Source organism: Tenrec ecaudatus, chromosome 17 (genome assembly GCF_050624435.1).
Source record: "Tenrec ecaudatus isolate mTenEca1 chromosome 17, mTenEca1.hap1, whole genome shotgun sequence".
NCBI lineage: Eukaryota > Metazoa > Chordata > Mammalia > Afrosoricida > Tenrecidae > Tenrec > Tenrec ecaudatus.
This window is the reverse complement of record NC_134546.1, coordinates 57,072,863-57,095,493: the sequence shown is the minus strand read 5'-3', so window position 1 is coordinate 57,095,493 and position 22,631 is coordinate 57,072,863. Positions and strand designations below refer to the sequence as shown.

The window sequence follows — 22,631 nt, the reverse complement described above, 5'->3', positions numbered from 1 at the left end:
TACAGTCTGCCTCTCAGGAACTTGCCTGGGTTTGCTTTTAATAGAAATTGGGGTATCAAGATGACATGATCACGAGTCTTACTCTGATCCAGGTGGTCAGAGGAACCCAGAACCAAGCCTATAAGATGCTCTAGTCTGCAATAGTGTACAGGTCCCTAGCATGATCTCTATCCTGTTTTCACAGTCCCATCTGTGACCATGATGAGTTAATCTGTCACCAATCAGATGCTGTGACAAGTTCCTTTGGTTGCTCTATATTCTATAATTACCAGTGTGGCCATGAATTCTTTGGACACAACTGTGGCTTCATGCTGATGGTCAGTCTCGTCTGGGAGATTTGTCTTTGTCCAATTAGTAAGTAGATCTCTACAAAATAGGTTTGAAGTGGGGAGCTTTTCCCCTCAAGAGCAGGGGGTTGGCAAAAAAAGAGGTAGGCCCTCAACGAGATGGATTGACCTAGTGGCAGCAAGAGTGAGCTCAAGCAGCAGTTGATGATTGTGAAGATGGTACAGTGGAAGTGGCCAAGAGTGCACATAGGGTCCCTATTAGTCAGAGCTGACTCAATGGCACCTACCAACAGCAACAACAACAACAGACCTTGGGAGAAGCAGTAATTGAAATCTGTACCCCACAGGTCTCTGGCCACCAGTCTCCTAGGGAACACCATCCTTTGATATCAGGATCCAGTGACCCCAGTGTGCTGTGGGAATCCTATAGTCCCCAGGCTGGGTGGGAGGCATAGGGATGATGCGGGGTGGGGGCTGGGGAGAGGATGGGGGATGCTTGCATTCTTCGCTGACTACCTCCCTCCTTACATCCCTAGTTTCTTCCTTCTTGTTGGGGCCCCCTTCTTAACTGGACCTCCAGGGATAGTCCTCAAATTCCAATTATATTATTATGCAGTACAATTTAGCTCCTCTTTGTCTCCTCCTCTTCCATCCAGAGCAGCTCAGGGGAACTCTCTTTGCATAATTAAAAGATCCATTAAGGTGTTTTCCCTAAACAGAATAGCAGGTCTCTTCCTCAGAGGAATTCCATCATCCTCTTAGGACAAGCATCTCCAGCTGCAGTGAGATTTTAAAATAATATTGCTATACGCAGCACACACACACACACACACACACACACACACACACACACACACACACACACACACACACACACCCTGAGCACGAACAAGAGAGCAAGAGAATGGGAGAGAGAAGAGAGGGGGGGAGATTAGAACATCTTCTTCCCCCTGTGGTCATTGCACCAGTGGAACCAGATTACCACTAGAACCTCCTGGAATGATGATGGCCCAGGCCTCCAGGCACCAGACAGGACAACCTTGAAGAAAGGTGGCCGATGCCTTGTCCTGTGTGCAGGCAGAGAGGGAGCTGCTGAGTGCCACCCCTGCAAGATCGGTGATGTGCTGCCCTGAGCACTGGAAGTGCCCTGAGTCTGTGGCTCAGAACTCCTACGTTCATCTTCAAGGTAAAAAACTGAGAGGCCTTTCGTCGTACACAGTGAACGTCTCGGTCCTGCTGGGTCCGCTCTCTGGGAACCTCCTAGTCCCTGGGCACTTATCTTCTTTAATACTTTCTTGTAGCAGCGAGCGCTAACCACTCGATACTCCACCACGTCACTGCAGGGGCACGGATTTGCTTACCGAAGCTTCAGGAGCTGGAGAGATGTGGGACTTTGGGACGTCTGAGACGTTCATTACCGTTTGGAGACATGAAATGGCCAAAAGACCAGCAGCGATTGCACATCTTCTTAGGCTGCCAGTCCCACAGGCACTACCTTCTCTAACTTTGGTGGTATACTCATAGCCCCAAGCTTAGATCCCTAAGGTCTGTGAGGTAGTTAGTTTATTGTGCCAACTTGGCCCATAAACACATGCGGGGTTAAATGAAGGGCAAAGAGATATATGGCTCAGTGAGCCCTGTCTTTCTAGTTCTTGGGTCTCTCGCTTTGTGATGGTTGGAGCAGGGTGCAGCTGCCTTAGCCAGTTCCCTGCTTCAGCTGGCAAGGCTCACTTCCTGCAAGACATCCCTGAAGAGAAGCCTCATGGACCTACCCCAATACAGCCCTGGGTGCTGGAGCAGCCGTGTGGAGAACCCTGCCAGCGCTGAGAGCTTACACATTCACTGACTCAGCTTTCCTCCTGCAGTCGGCATCATAGTGTGTTTTGTGGGATGGAGGAGGACTTTTGTGGATTGGTGTTGGACGTATGGTTAATGTTGGACTTGTGGGCTTGGGCAGCACTGGGTTGGGATGTTTTCTTGGTGCACTTACCCTTTATAGAAAACTCTTAGATATGAGTTTCTGTGGGTTTGTTTGTCTAAAGTACCCAGACTCACACAGTCTGCTAGGTCCCACGCTGATTCCACATTCTTTAGGGTTGGAGGACCATGGCCTAGAGCTGGTCCCTGGGTTCTCCAGTCTGCTGGGACGCACAGACGGCAAGGACATCCTTTGTCTCCTTGGTGCTGCCGCAATGCAAGCCTGCTCTTCTGAAGACCGACTGTCTCCCAAGAAGCCACTGCGGCAGCTTGAGGCTGAGAAGGGCACAGCTGCAGGTGTGGTTAGCGGCGTCCCGGAGGAGGGTGGCGACCGGGTGACGTCCAGCTGGAGGGTGACTCTGCACTCAACGTCTCTGAAAACACGGAAGCCAAAGTTCCCAGGGTTAGCCCTTTTCAGAACAGACCCGGGCAGGGTCCAGATTCAAGGGGAAACGAAGTGGGTGAGAGCAAGATGGCAGGTCCGCAGGGCTGTCTCTGGCTGGTGATGGAGCCCTTGGGGCTTGCGGTGGGCTTGGGAAACATTCCTTTTGAAGCGAGGGACAGGTCCAGCAGTAATCCCTCCCTTTTCCCACACCGGCAGTCTTCAGTTCATCTGGAAAAGAGGGAAGTGGGGTGAGGGGTGTAGCAGGAGGGAGTATGGGGTCTTCCTCACCAGTGCTGGAGAGAGCTCAGCTTGGGCACCACAAAAGGATCTGCCCCCACCCGGGAGACAGTGTTCTTGCCTGCTGGGCCCTTTCTGGACTCAGGTCGAGCAGGTGGACAGCAGAACTCTCCTCTTCGAGATTTTCACACCAGCGTCCACCTCCCGGAGTCAGACGAGGCTTGGCGTTGCTGGCAGCTGGTGGGCCAGACCCTCCTGCATCCTCTTGGGTGTGAACTTGACCTAATGGAAGAGGCAGCCATGCTGTTGGATTTGCCCAGGGACTGTCACCAGGGGGCAGGGCCATCCTGGGCCCAGTTTTGGTTCTGTCTCTATCACAGACCCCTGTGGACTCATGTGGGGATGACGGGTGGTGGGAGAGGAGGTGGAATGGGGGTGGGTGGGCAGAATTGTGAAGGGGATCTCTGTAGAATTCCATCAGACAGGGCAATGAATGTACAAATGTGCTTTACACAATGATGTATGTATGGATTGTGATAAGAGTTGTATGAGCCCCTAATAAAATGATTTTTAAAAATCTATTAGACACTGGGCCTCAAGTCGTCCTGTTCTGGACCGCTGTTGGATGACATGAGATATACTACCTCTCTGTGTGTGGTTGTGAGGTACCTTTGGGTCTGGGAGGTTCCACAGGGGTCTGGTGATGGGCTGGGTCCTCAACCCAAAGAGGACCACAGACCCAACAGAAGGTGGAAGCGATCTGCAGCTGTCACACAGCTGAGCAGCCGCGTCCACAGACACATGTGGGTTACCTCTGGGGACTCCCAGAACCACATGGGGAAGACTGAGCAGGTGGTGGGTCCTGCGTGTACCAGAGCCCACTGGCTTCTTGCTTCCTAGAGCTTAGCCGCTGCCCCAGAGTTACGGGAGGAGAAACAGAAGCCAGCCTTTCCAGTGAAGAAAACAAACCCTATTTTTGTCCAAGCAGCTGCTCTCTCCAAGGCAGGGTTCTTGCGGACCTGGGTGAGCGCCCCGGGGATGCTGGTGGCCAATGCTTGGACTGTGGGGTCTTGGGACTGGGGCAGGATGCCCCCATGGTGCTCTGAACCCCTGCCATCCGGAAGGGGGCTGCTCACCACCAGAGCCTGAAGTTCCTCAAGGTGAAAGCACTCTCCGGCGGGTCATTCCCGCCGCGTCTGAGTGGTTTTCTTCCCGTGGCATCATTTATTTCTCGTGTCAGGGAGGCCCAGGGCGGCTGTCCCAGTGGCTGTAAATGCTCTGAGCAGCATCGATTCCTCGCCTTCCTCCTTGGGAAATCTGCTGGAGCAGCAAGTCTGGGGCTGGGGCTGGCGCTGGGGTTGGGGGAGGCCAGCGAAGGTGAGGATGAGCTGAGGTGGTGTCTCTGGTTCCCTCCCTCTCAGGTAACCCCGCCTCCCCGGGAGCAGCCCCTTTGGTTTGGGTGCTGTGCTGGCCATGGCCTTGCCTGGCTGCCCCGGGCAGGGCAGTGTGGGGAGTGTGGCCAGCTGCACAGCCCCAGGGCTTGCAATGCTTGGGGTGCTTCTCGGGTGCTCATCAGGAGCTCACCTTCTTTCCTCTCACAGGCTTCAGTCTCCTCCCTCCCCTCCTCTCCCCCATCTCCTCTCTACCCTCAATCTGCTCTCCCTGCTCAGCCCAGCGCTGGACCCCAAGTTGTAGGGAGGGGCTCTCCCCAGACCATGTTGGAGGGACCGTGAGCCAGAACCTCCCATTGTGATGGTGGGGCTTCTGGGGTTCCCAGCAAATGTCTGCATGCATGTCTGGTCAGGAGCATGTGTGCCCTTTTACAGTGTCTTTGTGTTTGCACATGTTCCCGTGTGATGACGGGACTGTCCGTGGGGCACGAAGCAGGTGTGATTGTTGTCTGTAGGTGTGTGCCCAGGCGAGACTTTGTGCTTGCGTGTGTCTAAGTCAGCAAGCATTGCCCGTGTCTGCGTGCCTACTGGTATGCTGGAATCTCTGTGTGTGTCTAAGCAGTCATGCGGACCTGTGTGAGCATGCATGCTCACAGAGCTCGTATGTGCTGTGCCCGCGTGAGATCAGGGGCACACTTGTGTTTGTGTGTGCATGAGTGTGCTCCAGTCTGTCCTCTGTCTTCTTCCTTCTCATCTCCCTGTCTCCCAAGGATTTATAGAGCATTCCAGGGAGGAGCTGGCGATGGTGGGGAGGCTCTCCATCCTTAGACACTGGTCCTTTTGCCTTCCGAGCTGCTCTGGAGCCGGGGGGAGGCGGGGGGGGGACAGCATTTCCTAGGCTCTCAGAGCCGCTCCTGAGAGAAAGCATCCACCCCCCTGTCCAGAGAAAAGGGCCATTTGTCCATGTGTGGAAGCAATGATGACAACACCAAGGGCAGGACTGGCTCTGATACATTGCTGTCCCCTGGGGCAGAGAAAATGAGTGATTGATGAGCTCAGGGGAATGGGTAGGTTGTGCAGGGGCAGGGCTGACTTAGGGATGGTGGATGGCAGCCTGGGGATGGTGGGAGGAGCAGGAGAGTGGACGCTGAGGGCCTGGGGCCTGGCTAGCCTTGTGTCTGGGATTTCTCAAAAGGCAAGAAACTAGAATTGTCGGTGGGTCTTGATCCTAGGGAGGACAGCGTTCCTTTAAGATGGGCTGGGAAAATGTGGCCAAGTAGCTAATGGTTGTTGTTATTGTTCGTTGCTGTCAGGGCCACTCCATCTCCTAGGGTGGCTGGGACCCCACACCACGTGGTCCAGTGCTGTCCATACAATGGTTGTGGTTTGCGTGTGTTGTTACAGCCACGGTGGTGCTCCATCTGGTTGAAGGTCTCAATTTTTCATCAACCCTCTACTAAGCATGAAGTCCTTCCCCAGGGATTACTCCCTTCGGATGACACGTCCAAAGCGTATCAGATCAAGTCTCTCTCCATCCTTGTTTCTAAGGAGCCTTCCAGTGATATGATACTTCTTCCAAGACAGATGTGTGTGCTTTTCTGGTAGCCAGTATTCTTGGCCAACAAAGAGACATTCCCCAAACTTGGTTCTCCTTCATTGGGCCTCTATGGAAAGGAAGGCCAATGGGGAAAAGGTTCTCTTGGGGGTTCCCTGGAGAAGGGACAACCCCCCTCCCAGCTCTAATTCCCTCTCTTGGTGTCCCCTAGGTCCCTGGGTCCTGAAAAATCTTCCCGTCTGGGTCAGTGTCAGTTCAGCGGCTGTCTGAGAGAAGTAACGGACCACTAGAGGTCTGCCACTGATCGTGGACGAAGTTCTGAGTTGAGTCTGTGCAGTGGACAGGGCCTGCTATGGCCTGGCCTGCAATGACCCTGTGGCTGGTCAGGGTCTCCTCCCACCAGGAACAGAGGCCATCTTGTGAGGGGGACACTCTTGTGTGCATTCCCTTGCCCTCCCTTGCCCTCTCTGTCCTTGGCCCAGCAGTCTGTCGCCCTGGCTCTGCAGGTGAAGCTGATGTGCTGATGATCCTCCGGAGAGATCCCCGTCCAGGCACCAGGACATGCACACAGTGAAGAGGCAGGGCTCAGTAGCCTCTTGGATTGCCTTTCTGGGCTTGGTCCTACATCCTGCGATGTGTGGTCAGAGTTCACGAGGATATAATTTCTCCTTTCCGGGTCAAGTGACTCCATAGGTCAGGATTGGTCAGGGAGGAGACTAGGAGGGGCATGTTCCTTTATTTGTTCACTTGCCAAATACTGACTGGGCATCTTCTGTAGGCCCCTCAGCCTAGAGCATTGGTTCTCAACCTTCCTAATGCCGAGATCCTCTCGTACAGCTCCTCAAGTGTGGTGACCCCCCAACTATGACATTATTTTTGTTGCTACTTCATCACTGTCATTTTGCTACTGTTATGAATCGGGCGACCCCTGTGAAAGGGTTGTTCGACCCCCCAAAGGGGTCTCGACCCACAGGTTGAGAACTGCTGACCTAGAGGGACCTGGCCTCTTTCAAAGTTTTTGGTTCTTGGTTTATCATAAAAGGAGGCCTGGTAGGGCAGTGATTGTTAAAACCCAAAAATCAGTGGCTTCAGCTCCTCTGCTGTGCATCCTTGGAAGCCCTTGGGACACTTCTACGCTGCCCCGTGGGTCTCTAGGAATTGGAATGCACCCCGTGGCAGTGAGTTTTTTTATTCATGTCTTTCTTTCATTTGTTCGTGATCCAAATGGGTTTTTCTAAAGGACGGGAGAAGCTGCAGGTTTTACAGTCTCAAAAGGGGACACGCTATTTCAGGGAAGCGTGCCAGAGTGGAAGCTGCGCTGGGGCCCACAACTGAACACGGGAAACCTTGTGGCACTGTGTGCCCACACATGGTGAACTGAGGCCAAAGAGACCATGGCATGGCACGAGTGGAGAGAGGAGAGAGAATCCTCCTGAACTGCCACTGACCAGGAGGGGCGGGGGAGGGGGGGTGTCAAAGAGATGCCTTCCCGCCCAGCATGGTATTTTAAACCTCTGGCTGGGGAGGTGTGGTGGGAGGTACTGGTCCATCCTATTGGCTGAATTAAACCCACCTGGGTGGGGTCATGAGCCTGGGTCTAGTTTGGGCCACCCAGGTGTAATGCCCACCTGGCTGGAGGGTGGGGATCTTGAATTGGAGGCTGCTCAGTTAAAGTCTTCATGGGTGGCAAATGCTTGCCTGATTTTTCTTCCCAACCTCCTTTATGGAGGGCCTGCGCGGGCATGGGAGAGACAACCCCCGTCCCTGTCCGGTTACCTAACATTTCCCCACTGAAGGAATATGGACCCAAATCTTTGGGGTACTGGGTGCCGATGTCTCTGGCTGCTTCCTTATTTCCTGCCTTTCTGCCAATCTCTCCCACACTGCATCTGGGGCAGCCTTGGGACTGAAGGCCAATAGGATGTAGCCACGGGGACGTTGCAGTAAGTTCTGAGCCTGGGGTCTTGCTTATAGTCTCCTGCTGCTCTGAGACTCTCTCTCTCTCTCTCTCTCTCTCTCTCTCTCTCTCTCTCTCTCTCTCTCTCTCTCTCTCTCTCTCTCTCTCTCTCTCTCTCTCTCTCTCTCTCTCTCTCTCTCTCTCTCTCTCTCTCTCTCTCTCTCTCTCTCTCTCTCTCTCTCTGCCATCGAGTCAATGGCAACTCCTAAGGATCCTACAGCACAGAGCAGAGCAGCCCCTGGGAGTTTCTGAGACGGTCACTCTCCGGCAGTAGAAAATCTCATCTTTCTCCCTCAGATCAGCTGGTGATTTTCAACTGTCGACCTTGTGGATCACAGCCCAGTGCATAACCACTAAGCTGCCCCGGCTCCTGTTAAAGGCACTCATTTGCTAATTTCCTTGAAGATAAGCGTGGTGGAGAGCGAGGGAGGCCCAGCCAGTCTCAGGCCATTGTCACGGGCTTGAGCACTACACTAGTTGTGGGTCCCTTTACCCCAGCAACAGTGAATGCAGGAGGCCGCTGACACCACAAGCTACGGAGATCAATGGCCCCAAGAAGCCTGAGGCCCATGGTTGATTTTAGGCCGCTCCATTTGGGGGCAGTTTTTACAAAAGAAGACCACTAAGGGAAGGCTGGAAGAGCGATGAGGAAAATGCTGTTATCAGAGACTGAGAAAGGGCCGCCTGTCCTACGTGGGGGTGGAGTGGTGAGTGAAACTACAGGCCAGGTGATTGTGGAGAAGACAAATATAACGGAACCACCTGGATCCAGTTAGTGAGATTTCCAGGCAGAATACTGCAACTACCAATTGGTTATTTTTAGCAATGCAGGTCAAGGTATTACAAGACAGAAGGACCTTGTGATAGGTAGGTTTGTTGTGCCAACATGGCCAATGAACACGTGGGAGATTAGTTGAAGGAAGGAGAGATAAATGGCTCAGTGAGCCTCGCCTCTCTCCCTAGTTCTTGGTTCATCGCACCAGTGTGTGGCTGCCTTGCTTGTTCTGTGCCTCCATTGCAAGCTACACTACCTGTGGGACACCCAACCTGGGGACTGTGTCGCTGTCACTTGAGGTTCCTCAAGACCTGCTTTGCCATGCTACTGGAAGGTACATCTCTTGAGCTGGGACTGTCGGACCCTGTCACCTGGCTGACTGCTTGCTGTTTGCTGCCTGTGCCCGGATAGCCTGAATTGCTCCATGGAGGACTACCCCGCGGCCTTCAAGACTTGAAGGACAGCCGCTGTAAGTGAATTGCGCTGAGCCATTTGTACTGCTTTATAGATTAATTGTTTATTTCCTATGTTATCTATCTAAGTATATATAAAATGATGAGTGTCCTGGTTTTGTTTCTCTAGAGAACCCAGTCTAACACAGACCTGTTGAATTTTCAAGTAGAATTTTGGGAAAATACCAGGGAGCTCCGGATGCTCTCCCCAACAAAAGATTCTCAATAAATCGATCAAAGTGTTATCCTATGAGATGCTTTGTTTAGACCTCAGAGAGCTGACACCCAGGAGCTAGACGGCCCAGCCCTGACACAGAGCCCAGACACAGAGCCAGCCAAGGTAGAAAGAGTCATGTCTGGCCCATTAGTATGAACACGACTTTGGCAGCATGGAGCCACTCCCAAGCAGTTTCATAGGAAATCCACCCCCTTTTCAAGAGCACTGTCTCGACGAATGTGCTGCTTGTTTGGATAAACAAGAGATGAAGATAGGAACGTTTTAAAAAGGAAAAAAGAGGTCTGTGGACTTGCAGCCTTTCATGGTCAGGAAGCAGGCAGAGGGAGCTTCCCCAGTTGTACGTATGAGCCATTAGGGATTTAAAAGGATAGATGTCTTGGAGAGTGGAGCCAGAGGGAGTCCGGAGGGTGAAGCCAAGAACCATGGAAAACCATGGATTAGGGAACCACTTCTAGGGAGCAGGAGATGGCCCCAGTCAAGGACTATTCCTTGTCCCCAGAGTTGGGGGAAACTGATGATACATGCCCAGCTAGATTTCAACGTGTCTGTGACCCAGTGACTACTCTGTGTCTCTCATTCATCTCCTTGGCAGGAGCATGTCTGTTGGGGATATTGACTCTCTCATCATTGTAGGTGAAATGTGTTGAGGTCAAATAACTTGTCTGGACCATAATGAGCAGCACCCAAGGGTGCATCTCGCTTGAGGACCGGGCCCTAAGGTAGGGAGTTCACCGTCACTACCCATCCAGACAGTTCCAGCTCACAGTGACCCTATAGCACAGAGTAGAATGACCCCTATGGGTTGCCAAGGCTGAAAATGTTTACAGGAGCAGGAAACCTCATCTTTCTCCCATGGAGCAGCTGGTGGTTTCCAATCCTGACCTTTTCGGTGAGCGCCTCATGCGTAACCCACCATGAGGAGCATGGGGATAATACCCCTTGCAGGGCAGGCACTGAGCTGAGTGCTGCCTGTTGTGCGCTGTGCTGAGTGTGAAGTGCCAGTCTGGCATCTCGATGGAGAAGGTCGAGTGTGAAGATGTCTTTGGCCATCTCTCCCAAGCTCCTCAGCTCTCAGAAGGGTAAAGCATGGCCCTTGTTGGGTACATTTCCATCTAGGAGGTCAAGTGAAATGGGATATTGATTAATGGGTTACCTCCTACGAGCTCTGAAAGGTAGCATTTAGTTACTTTCATAAACACGTAAACAGGCGGTTCTGGTTCCACCCAAGCCCATGTTTGCCTCCCAGGCTTCACTGTGGTCTTCCATCGTGGACCCTGCAATGTGGTGGTCCTGAACACTTCTTCGAATAATTCAACACCCCCAAGTAGCCACCATTTCGAATCCCATGTCTTTGCTCTATTTTTCTCCCTAGCATTTGACACCGTTTAATGTATGGGGCATTGGTGGTTCCGTGGTAGATTTCTTGCCTTTTGCTATGATGCTGAAGAGGTTTCATCCAGACTAAGATGGCATGGGAAGAAAGGCCTGCAGATCTACTTCCCCAAACCACCCAGTGCAAACCCTGTGGGATGTAAGAGTCTGATCTGCACCTGATCATGGGGCTGTGACGGGACACAGCAGCGTTTTGTTTCCTTATGCTTGTCATGAGTTGGGAGGCTGGCTTGACGCCAATGAACAAATTTCTTTACCTGGTTTATTATCTTTCTCTGCGACTAGATTAGCCTCTAGGAGGCAAGGATTTCTGTGTATTTTATTCACTTCGTCTCCCCAGCTCCCAGAAGTGTGTCTGCACATAGCAGGTGCTCAATAAAATCTGCCTAGTCCCTCAGTGCAAGAATACTTTGTTCTATTAAATTGACATTCTATGATGCTCACCTTCCCGACACAGTTGTTGAAGACAAAGCGGGTGCATAAGCAAAGGTGGTGAAGAAAGCTGATGGTGCCCGGCTATCAAAAGATATAGCATCTGGGATCTTAAAGGCTTGAAGGTAAACAGCGGCCATCTAGCTCAGAAGCAACAAAGCCCACATGGAAGAGGCACACCAGCTTGTGTGATCATGAGGTGCCAAAGGGATCAGGTATCAGGCATCATCAGAACAAAAATCATATCATTGTGAATGAGGGGAAGTGTGGAGTGGAGACCCAAAGCCCATTTATAGGCCACTGGACATCCCCTTACAGAAGGGTCTCGGGGAGGGGATGAGACAGCCAGGGTGCGATGTAGCAACCATGAAGCATTCAACTTTCTGAAGTGTGTGATCACGAGGTGTCGAAGGAATCAAGTATCAGGCATCATCAGAACTAAAAATCTTACCATAGGGAATGAGGCGGGGGGGAGTGTGGAGTGGAGACCCAAAGCCCATTTGTATGCCACTGGACATGCCCTTACAGAAGGGTTTTGGGAAGGAGACGAGCCAGTCAGGGTGTGATGTAGCAACGATGAAAAATACAACTCTCCTCTAGTTCCTAAATGCTTCCTCCTCGACTCCCCCCAACCCCATCATGATCCCAATTCTACCTGCAAGTCTGGCTAGACCAGAGGATGTACACTGGTACAGATAGAACTGGAAACACAGGGAATCCAGGGTGGATGATCCCTTCAGGACCAGTGGTGTGAGTGGCGATACTGGGAGGGTAGAGGAAGGGTGGGTTGGAAAGGGGGAACCAATTACAAGAATCTACATGCGACCTCCTCCCTAGGGGATGGACAACAGAAAAGTGGGTGAAGGGAGACGTCGGACAGGGCAAGATATGACAAAATAATGATTTGTAAATTATCAAGGGTTCATGAGGGAGGGGGGAGCGGGGAAGGAGAGGAAAAATGAGGACCTGATGCCAGGGGCTTAAGTGGAGAGCAAATGTTTTTCGAATGATGAGGGCAGTGAATGTACAAATGTGTTTTACACAATTGATATATGTATGGATTCTGATAAGAGCTGTATGAACACCTAATAAAATGATTAAAAATTTAAAAATCCAAAAACAAAAACATCCAACTTCCCTCTAGTTCCTAAATGCTTCCTCTCCCCCAACCCCCACTATCGTGATCTCAATTCTGCCTTGCAAGTCTGGCTAGACCAGAGGATGTACACTGGTACAGATAGTAACTGGAAACACAGCGAATCCAGGGCGGATGATCTCTTCACGACAAGTGGTGTGAGTGGTGATACTGGGAGGGTGGATGGAGGGTGGGTTGGAAAGGGGGAACTGATTATAAGGGTCTACATGTGACCTCATCCTTGGGGGATGGACAACAGAAAAGTGGGTGAAGGGAGACGTCGGACAGTGCAAGATATGACAAAATAATAATTTGTAAATTATCAAGAGTTCATGAGGGAGGGGTGAGCAAGGAGGGAGGGGAAAATGAGGAGCTGATGCCAGGGGCTTAAGTGGAGAGCAAATGTTTTGAGAATGATGAGGGCAATGAATGTACAGATGTACTTTACACAATTGATGTATGTGTGCATTGTGATAAGAGTTGTATGAGCCCCTAATAAAACGATTTTAAAAATTGCTTAGTCACTGAATGCCTGTGCGAGTGATGGGTTTCCTGGGAAGTGGGTGTCCAGATGCTACGGACAAAGGGCCTCCTTCACTGGGCCTTTTTAAGTCGTTTAATGGATTGGTAAAAAAGGCCCTTGCTTTGAGTTCTCTGGTCGCTTTGAGAATTTAAGGCACTTGAGAAATGGTTGGGGATGACTCGTTTGTCAGGAATAATGTAAGAGTTGGGGTACTCCAGGTCCACCTCTGACCGTCCAAGAACCTTGAACCCCTTCTCTTTCCATGAGGAAAGCAGTTGCCTTCCCTCCTGGCTCCCCATTTCCTCTCCCTGGGATGTAGGAAAAGTCTCAGAATCCCTTTGGGCCCCGTGGAGGAGGGTGCCAATGGAGCTGAGGAGATTATTAGTGAAGAGACAATTCCTTTGAAAATGGAAATTGCTGTATCACACCATCTCCCCGCCACCAGGCCTAGTATTAATGAGGCACTGGCTCCAGAGTCACAACTTCAAAATGATCTTCCAGGTGGCCAAAGGAAATTCACATTTACACTTCAATCGGAAATTCCTTTGTAGAGCATCAGAGGGGAGGGCTTAATTTTCTGAGATCACCAATGGCCAGCCCCTTCCCCAGAAGGAGAGAGCCGCAATAAAGACCACCCGGTATCTGAGAACTCTCCAGCTAATTAGAAAAGTGAATCTAATTTCACGGATTTCAGCTCCTATTAATTTATTCTGAGCTTGTTGGTAATGAAGCTGTGTGTGTGTTTCTTCGGAAGAAAACATCAGGGAGGAAAGGAGTGGGTGTGAGGCTGCAGTTTATTCTCCCAGCTTCATTCTGTTTATTGAGGCAGCGACATTGGAGTTCATGTTGATTACAAAGGCTAAATGCTGTTAGAGGGCCCAGCCTTTAAGCGAGGGCGTATTAATCTTCACTATTAAGGTAATGAAGGAGTCTGGGCGGGGCAGCCGTTACGTACTTTCCTGCTAACTGAAAGGTTGGCGGTTCAAAGCTACCAGCTGCTCCACAGGAGAAGCCCGTGACAGTCTACTTCTATAAAGATTTACAGCCATGGAAGCCTATGGGGCAGGTCTTTACCCTATAGACTCCCTATGAGTCTTCGACCCTTAGGACTGGAGCCAGCCTCTACTTGCTTGCTCACTCTCGTCTCTGGAAAGGAGCGCTACATCAGGATCCAACAGCTTTGGTTTCCTCAGGCCATGGAGAGAGCAGGTGGTAGAATTCTTGCCTTCCAGGCAGGAGACCCTGGTTCATTTTGTGGCCAGTGCACTTCATGCTCAGTTACCACCTACCGTCAGGGGTGGCTTGCATGATACTGTGATTCCGAACAGGTTTCCGCAGAGCCCCCAGACTAAGCCAGCTTAGGGAGGGAGGCCGGATGACTTGCTTTTAAAAACGAGCCCCTGAAAACCCTGCGGGTCGCCACGGTCTAATCTCCAACAATCGCCAGGATGGCATAGGCCCAGGCAGTAGTTCATTTGTGCTCAGGGTTTCTCTGAATAGGGGAAGGACTAACGAACACCGGCAGGAACAGCGCCATCCACATGTGGCTGAGAAGAACATTGTGTGACAGCCTATGCAGGGGAATCTATTTTTTGATTTAATCATTTTATTGGGGGCTCATACAATTCTTATCACAATCCATCCATATATCCATTGTGCCAAGAACATATATACATTTGTTGCCATCATCATTCTCAAAACATTTGCCTTCTACTTGAGCCCTTAATATTTGCTGCTCATTTTCCCCCTCCCTCTCCACTGCCCCCTACCTCATGAACCCTTCATCATTCATAGATTATTATTTTGTCATATATCACACTGTCCGATATCTCCCCTCGCCTTCTTCTTTGCTGTCCATCCCCCAGGGAGGAGGCTATACGTAGATTCTTGTAATCAGTTCCCTTTTTCTACCCCACATTCTCTCCACCCTCCAGGCATCGCCACTCTCACCACTGGTCCTGAAGGAGTCATCTGGCTTGGATTCCCTGTGTTTCCAGTTCCTCTCTGTACCAGTGTACATCCTCTGGTCTAGCCAGATTTGTAAGGTAGAATTGGGATCATGATAGTGGGAGGGAGCATTTAAGAACTAGAGGAAAGTTGTATGTTTCATTGTTGCTACCCTGCACCCTGCCTGGCTTATCTCTTCCCCACAACTCTTCAGTAAGGGGTGTCCGGTTGGCTACCAATGGGCTTTGAGTCTCCACTCTGCACTCACCCACATTTACAATGATATGATTTTTTGTTCCTTGATGCTTGATACCTGATCCCTTCAACAGCTCGTGGTCACACAGGCTGGAGTGTTTCTTCTATGTGGACTTTGCATCTGAACTAGATGGCCACTTGTTTATCTTCGAACCTTTAAAACCCCAGACGCTATATCTTTTGATAGCCGGGCACAATCAGCTTTCTTCACATTTGCTTATGCACACGTTTGTCTTCATTGATCCTATCAGGGAGGTGAGCACCCATTGATGTGATTTTTAGTTCTTTGATGTCTGATAACTGATCCTTTCTATACCTCGTGGTCAGACAGGCTGGTGTGCTTCTTCCATGTGGGCTTTGATGCTTCTCAGCTAGATGGCCACTTGTTTATCTTCAAGCCTCAACATTTTCTTTCTTCTTGAACTTTTTGATATCAGCTTCCCTTTATTCTCTTCCTCCACCACCCTTTCCCCCAGGAACCCTATTGTTATTGTTATATATTATTGTTAATGTATTATATATTTGTAGCCCTATATTACCCCATCCAATATATCTATTTACCTACAGTTCTGTTATTTGCTCCCTCCAGTGGGGTAATACAGTCATCATTGCTGTCAGCTCCCCCACCCCCACCCTGCCACTCTCTTCCTGTATCGTCAGGGAATCGTTACTCCCCATTGCAGTTTCTGAAGGGTCATCCTTCCTGGCATTCATGCATTGAACGTTCTTAATTATGCAAATGAACACACGTAGGTCTAAGCATCTTCATGAGGTAATAGTAAGGGGGAGGAAACATTGAAGAACCAGGGGATGGTTACATGTTTCATCAGTGTTCTCTTGCACCCTGGATTGATCATCCTTTCTGTGCCGCCCCTATGAGGGGGCAATTGTTTTAGCTTGAAGATGACTTTACGGTATAGCTTCAGCTCCAGGTTTAAAGATTATTTCCAGGCAATAGATTGGGGTTCCCCACTCCCCTGCCGCCATCTCAGTGGACCTATTGAGTCTGATTCCCATAAAAACATGAAGTTCTGTTGTACATTTTCTTGCTTTTGATCAGTGTTAACTCCTTACTAATTGTTTATATGTGTCTGATTTTCTTCACTCTTCTTTCCTCCCACACAGACTGATAATTGCACTTTGGATGTGGCTCCCATTGCTACTCACTCCAGTAGGGTGCCTTCGAGGAGTGTCAATTGACCTTGGCCTCCCGCTGAGACTACAGCCCTGAGCTCTCAGGCCAAGCCATGTGATCCCTCAGTGTGTTTGGCTATGGCTAAGAAGTCTTAGTAACTTTGCTTTGTGTTTGCTCTACCATATTCATGGATGTATTTGCAGCATTTATACATATGTAGAACGTCCACTGTGAAATCCAGATTAAAGCCTTAAAAAAACCTTGACACAGTTGTAAATAAATGACTGCTCATAACAGATATTTGTTCAAGACTCTCTTACATAGGTTCTAAAGTCCTTGTCTTATTCAAAGTGTACATGAGGGATACTCAATAAACACCTGTTGCATCCTGCAGGAAAGAGCTAAACAGTAGACGTCAATGAAGGCAAATATTTCCAGCAGACTCTGTTGGCCACCCCACATCATTTAGCTCTCCTTCTTTCTTAGCTGTGGCAGACTCTATAAGCTCATGAACTTGCCACTCATTCCAAGCTCCTTAGGGCAGGCCCTCCTATGCTACGGATGCTGGAAAGCTACCAACAGCACTTCCCACGCTCCTTTGCAGCAGAGTTCTGCAGGGCCTCTCGGTCCTGCCAGTCGGGGGAACTCCTGGAGCCTTGGAAGCTAAATGAGCCGTGGGAGGGGTTGGCCGGGCACAGGATGACTGGATATCCTGTTGTATCCAATTGTACCCCCTCCGAGTGGCCACCATCTGTCCCGTGCTCACACGCTCCTCCAGAGTCTGGCTACTCCCTCCTGAGGTAGATTCTAGTGGGACTTAAGACTGTCTTGACAAATAGAATGTGGTGGAAGTGACGCTGCATGACTTCTAACTGAGGTCATAAAAGGTGATATGACGTCACTGACTCTCACTCATGGGATACTTTCCCTGGGAACCCAGCCACCAAGCTGTGAGGACACCTAGGCCACATGGAGGCGGCACAGGAGACGTAAAGGGACATCAGCCGGGGGTCTTTGGGGCAACATATCCTGACGTCTAGTAACCAACTTCAGGAAGAGCTGGCCTTTCTTCTTAGTCTGGACCTGATTCCTGAGACTGTTGGGGCCATCTTGTAACCAGCTAGCACTTGGCAGGATGCCGTTTCAGGAAAACATAGAGAAAAGGTTTGGAGAACTCAGTACCCCATCTGAAGTCCTTCTTTTCCATTTCTGGCCTTCCCGAGAGGAGAGAGAATTGTAGATGAGCCGAAGCAAGATGCTATCAGCATTAGTAGCAAGACTGAGCCAACCCAGTGCACTTCTCCGACCTGGTATGCTGATGGCCACGCCTGCTTGCTGCCCATACAGACAACCTGGTGTGAGTGGTGTCCAGGACCTGCGGAGTGGTCGTGATCTGAGATACCCAGCCATTGTGGCCGCTGGGGTGCTAAGGAGGGTCATGTGCTCAGTGATGGCAGCAGTGGACTCAGGTGTCTCTGTAGTGATAAAATAGCACCAGATGGCTCAGAGGCACCAGCAGCACCCACCAAAGACCAATATACCAAAATGCTGCTCGATGTGATTGTTTCTTCCAGACACTTTCTATGACTAGAAACATTATTCTCAACATAATGTTTTCAGGGTTAATTTTCTGGTTTCATCCGGATTTTAGCAAGTGTTAGAACTTAATTTCTCGTTATGACTGACCAGCATTCTATTGTATCTCTCTGACACACCCGGCTTATTCATTCATCTGTTGATAGAGATGGGATGTTTCCACTTTTTGGCTCTTAGGAGTAGTGCTGCCATGCACATTGGTGGCTATGTGTGTGGCGAGTCTCCGCTCTCAGGTCATTTGGGTATGTCCCTGGAAGTGGAATTGTGGCATCAGTTACAGAATGTGGAAACTACTGAACGGTCTCAAAGTGACATGGATTACAGAATGTGGAAATTACTGAACACCATCAGGAGAGACCTGGTGGTGTAGTGTTTACCAGTTGGGCTGCGACCCACTAGGTCAGCAGTTTGAAACCACCAGCAGCTCTGTGGGAGAAAGATGGGCCCTTCTACTTAAATCAATAGTTACAGTCTCAGAAACTCACCGGGGCAGCTCTACCCTGTTCTATAGGGTCGCTGTGAGTCGGCACTGACTCTATGGCAGTGAGTTAGTTTTATCAGAAGAGACCAGTCCCTGGAGAAAGACATCATACTCAGTAAAGGAGAAGGGCAGTGAAAAAGAGGGAGATCCTCAATGAGATGGGTTGATACAGTAACTGCAATAATGGATTTAAACCCAAGAACAACTGTGAGGACGTAACAGGATTGGACAGCATGTCATTCTGTTATACATGGGACCACGATGAGTCTGAAGTGACAGCACTTAACAACAATATCATCATGTAAGTACAACTTTGTTGAAGCTAATTAAACACTGATCACTGCAGTGCATTGATAGGGAGCTACCTGAAATTCAAGGCAGCTTCGGAAGAGGATGTGGAATGAGGGTGTCCTTACTGAGGTCAGATGGAACTTGGCTGAAAGCAGAGGATATCAGAAAGATGGTTACCGTATATACTCAAGTATAAGCCGGCCTCAGTATCAGCTGAGGCACCTAATTTTACCACAAAAGCTGCATTAAAAATGTGCTGAAAAACTCAGTTTATATACGAGTATATATGGTACTTGCAATTACCATGCAAAGGCATTAGACTGTGTGTCTCATAACCAATGATAGGCAACATGGTAAAGAGTGGAAATCCCTTAATTGTGTGCATAATTAAGAGACAGTTGTATAAACAGAACAAGAGTCTGCATGGGGTAAAATCTGGAAAGGTGTGTCTTAGAGCTGTGTCCTTCCACCATACTGAGTCAATCTGTGTGCTGAGCCAATAATGTGAGCGACTGGACAATGTGGAAAAGGGCTCCTTAGCAGCCTGCACCATGCAAATGACACAGCTTTACTTGCCAAGAGGACGTCTTCGGTATGGATTAGAACTCAATATGACAAAAACAAAACTCCTCTCACAGTTAGATCGATCGGCAAAGAATATTGGAAGCGTCACGGACTGCCAGAAGGACAAACAAATCTTTCTCGGAGGAAGGAAGCCAAAATGCTCCTTTGAAATGAAAATGGCAAGACTTAGTCTTAGGTACTCTGGACATGTCAGGAGTCCCTGGAGAGGGGCATTGTGGTAGTTACATAATCTGGTGTCAATTTGGGACTTGAGAGGATTAAGAGTGAAGGGGTGGAGCCTAGTCTGTCAATCAGATCCTAGCCAATATGGCCGCTGTGTGGGCATGGCCTTCCCCTGAGGATTCTGAGCCCCAAACTGGGATTTCCTCCTTGAAGTCGGAAGACACTGTCTCTCTATGTTCACTCTTTTGAAGCCTCTTTATTGAGAAGGCTGACTCCCTGTGAGACATCCCTGAGGAGAAGCCACATGGACTACCTTAATGCTGTTCTGGGTGCTAAAGAAGCCACGTGGAGACCCCTGACAGCGCTAGATGCTTACAATGCCACTAACCCACAAGACTTTCTACCCGCTGACCTGTGATCATCCTGCATTTGGCATCATTGCATGTGTTTTGTGAGTAAGAAGAGGACTTTATAGATTGGTATCGGACATATGGGCTAATATCAGACTTATGGACTTAATCTGGACTTGGCTGGGATTTTTTAAATATTCAATTGATCTTATATATAAACCTCTTTCTTATAGACATATGAGTGTCTCTATGAATTTGTTTCTCTACCCAGACTAACACAGGCATCATGCTTGGTAAAGCAGAGGGGCAACGGAAGAGAAGACCCTTAATTCGATGGATCGACCCATGGCAGCAGCGATGGACTCAACCATGACAGCAGTTGTGAGGCGGGCCCAGGACCAGGCAGTGCTTCTGCCGTCTGCAGGGCACTCCGGTCCGAGCCGGCTCGGCAGCTCTCAACAGCAACGCTATTCTTTGGTTCACATTCTGAGGGATGATAAGACTCATTTCCAGAGACTAATGATGCCAAGCATTCACGTGCATTTGCTCATTTGTATATCTTCTTTGGAGAAATGTGTCTTTAAGGCCTTTGTCCTTTTAAATTTGGGCTTGTTCCTTTGCTGTCTTCTTACATCGTAAGAGACTTTGAATTGAGGTTTTCTGTTACTGTGGCTGAAAACATCCTGACTGAACTGATCTAGAATTCGTTCCCTGATGGCTTTGGTTAGTTGCTGCCCTTTCTGTGTGCTCTAGGCACTGAGGTTTCCCCCAGAGGAGCCACTGTGGCTGCAGAAAGATCACTAGGTCCAAGGGGGCAGAGCAGAACACTGGAAGGCAGATGGAGACACCAGGGGACTTGGATCCATTTCCCAGAAGTATTCCCAATTTTGGCAGGGCCTGCTCTGTCCTTTCTCCTGGAGTGGCATGTGAGAGCAGAGCCGCCTCTGTGCGTTAGAGATCATTCTGTGGGACTGAGAAATGGCCAGGGAGGCAGGGAGTCTGGGAGTCTTCTTTTTTTAAACTGTTGTATGCACAGAGATAGGTTGTCCAACGGTTTGTTGACAACAGAGAATACGGTGGAAGAGCTAGCTGGACTTTAGAGTCAGACAGACGTAGGCTTGCACCGACTCCTTTGCTTGCTCGCTGTGTGGTCTTAGGTCACTTCCCCTTTCTAGCTTTAGGTGTCTCTGACCCTAAAGCAGGGCCACACATCCTCCCTCAGAAGCTACAACAGGAGGTCTATAGCCTCTATCTGATCAGCTTGCTACTGGATTTGGTCAATTGACCCAGAGACTTTTCAAAATGGTGAGTCTGTTCATGGATGTAGACACATGTAGAAACTTAGAACTCACACGCTTCAAACAGGCAGAGATTCGTGTCTGCAACTGTGCGTTCAAGGATATTTGCCTTCCGTGTTGTGTTCTTTTGAGAAGCTGTCGATGTGCGGGAAAGGTTAGATCAGAAACGGAGAGGGCAGGGAGTTTATCTTTTCTTCCCAAGATTATGGAGTTTATTAGAGGAGTTAGAAGTGATAGTTCAGGTGAAAAATGCCCAGGACACACTCACTTCATTGGTCCTTGTTCAGTGGGGATGGTTCTTTTCTTCCAGGACTTTCTCTGTGGCTTTCAACCACTCCTTCTGGCCTCTGCCCTGCTTTGCGCAATGTTACAGAGCTCTTGTAGAGCTGCTAATAAATGCCCAAAGGGCATGCCACTCCACCATGCACCTCAACCCGAAGGCACTTAGCTCTAGCTCGTTGGGTCAACAAACCCTGGTGCCCAGTTAAATGAGCAGAGGCACCTCCATTGCACTGGCCAGCCCCCTGCTTTAAAGCACTTGACTTTGTGTACCCCATGGGCTAGAAAGCTCACTGCGTGGGAAGGAGGAGCAGCTTGGACAGGGAGGTGAGAATGGCATATATCTTGAAGGATGTCGTCAATGTCCCGGAGGTCTCCAGGGAGGAACTGTTGAATTGGGGTGTGCTAACCTCTTGAATATTTTTGTCCACCACCACCATCATGGAATGGAGTTTTTTGATAATGTTTTACATTGAGGAGATTTCACCTAAAACCCTGGATTGTTGGTTTCTTTGAAAGGCTGAAATACCTGGCCATGCTGGGCCTACATTTCCCAGTGGCCCCAGAGGACCACCTCTTCCAGACAGCGCCACCAGAGCCTCTTGCTCATTGACTTTTGCTGCTGGACCCTGGGAATCTTCGCGGGTAACCTGTCTCCTTGCAGCCTCCCTCGGCAAATGCTCCCCCACAGAGCTCGGAGGGTTGGAAGGAGCCAAAAAGAAAGACAAATGGTCCCTGGCCACCCGCTGAAGGAGACCCTGGGGAGAGTGCCTTGAGGGATTTATTATTACTGTCACAAAAGAAGAAGAAAATATGTATACGTTGTTGAATGGGACATGAACTTTGAAGGATGTCATGTCTCTAGTCCCCTGGTCTCCCCTCCTCAGGGACACACCATGACGGTGGCAGTAGCTGGATTTATCTTGCCAGGAACCGAAGAACCAGGGACACATGGGGAAGGGAATGGTATTTATATTAAAAAAGGCAATCTTTGTAAACTTGTACCCAAACCACAATAAATTAGAAAAACGAAACGGCCAAGTCTTGTCTTCAGACCAGCTTCATCAGCATCACCTGGGAGCTTGCAAGAAGTGCAGAGACTCGGGCCCCCACCCCTGCCCTCTTGCACCAGCATCCGTAGATCACAAATAATGTAACCTAGCTTGGAGGAAGACATCATGTGTGCAGAGCAAGCAGCCACTTGAGGGGAGGCCTCAGTGGGATGGGGTGACAGCAACAGTCACATGTATAGGAGCCATCAGACAGGAACTCTGGGCCGGGCACATTCCCTTCTGTTGTGCATGAGGCCGTCATGAGTTGGCACCGACTGGATGGCACCGCCATCAACAGGGTGAATGATTATGACATTTCTCGTTCGCAGCAGCTCCCTGGACTGGCGAGCTTATTCTTAGGCTCCTTGATTTACTCGAGATTTACTTGTCCGAGCTGGGCTTCACACTCAAGTGGATCTGGCTCTGAGACCTCCACTACCCCCCTCTGACCACCTGCCTCCCTC

The 22,631-nt window shown here is 49.8% G+C and overlaps 1 long non-coding RNA gene across 1 annotated transcript in view; it reads right to left on the bottom strand.

Moving 5' to 3' along the window:
• Nucleotides 1-748: 748 nt before the first annotated feature.
• The window catches only part of LOC142430922 (uncharacterized), a 42,623-nt gene continuing 20,740 nt past the window's right edge, over nt 749-22,631 (bottom strand). Inside the window, exons 2-3 of the long non-coding RNA XR_012780675.1 lie at nt 3,008-3,168; nt 749-2,877 (exon numbers count right to left, since the gene is read on the bottom strand). This is a non-coding gene — a long non-coding RNA (uncharacterized LOC142430922). The remainder of the gene's footprint in view (nt 2,878-3,007; nt 3,169-22,631) is intronic.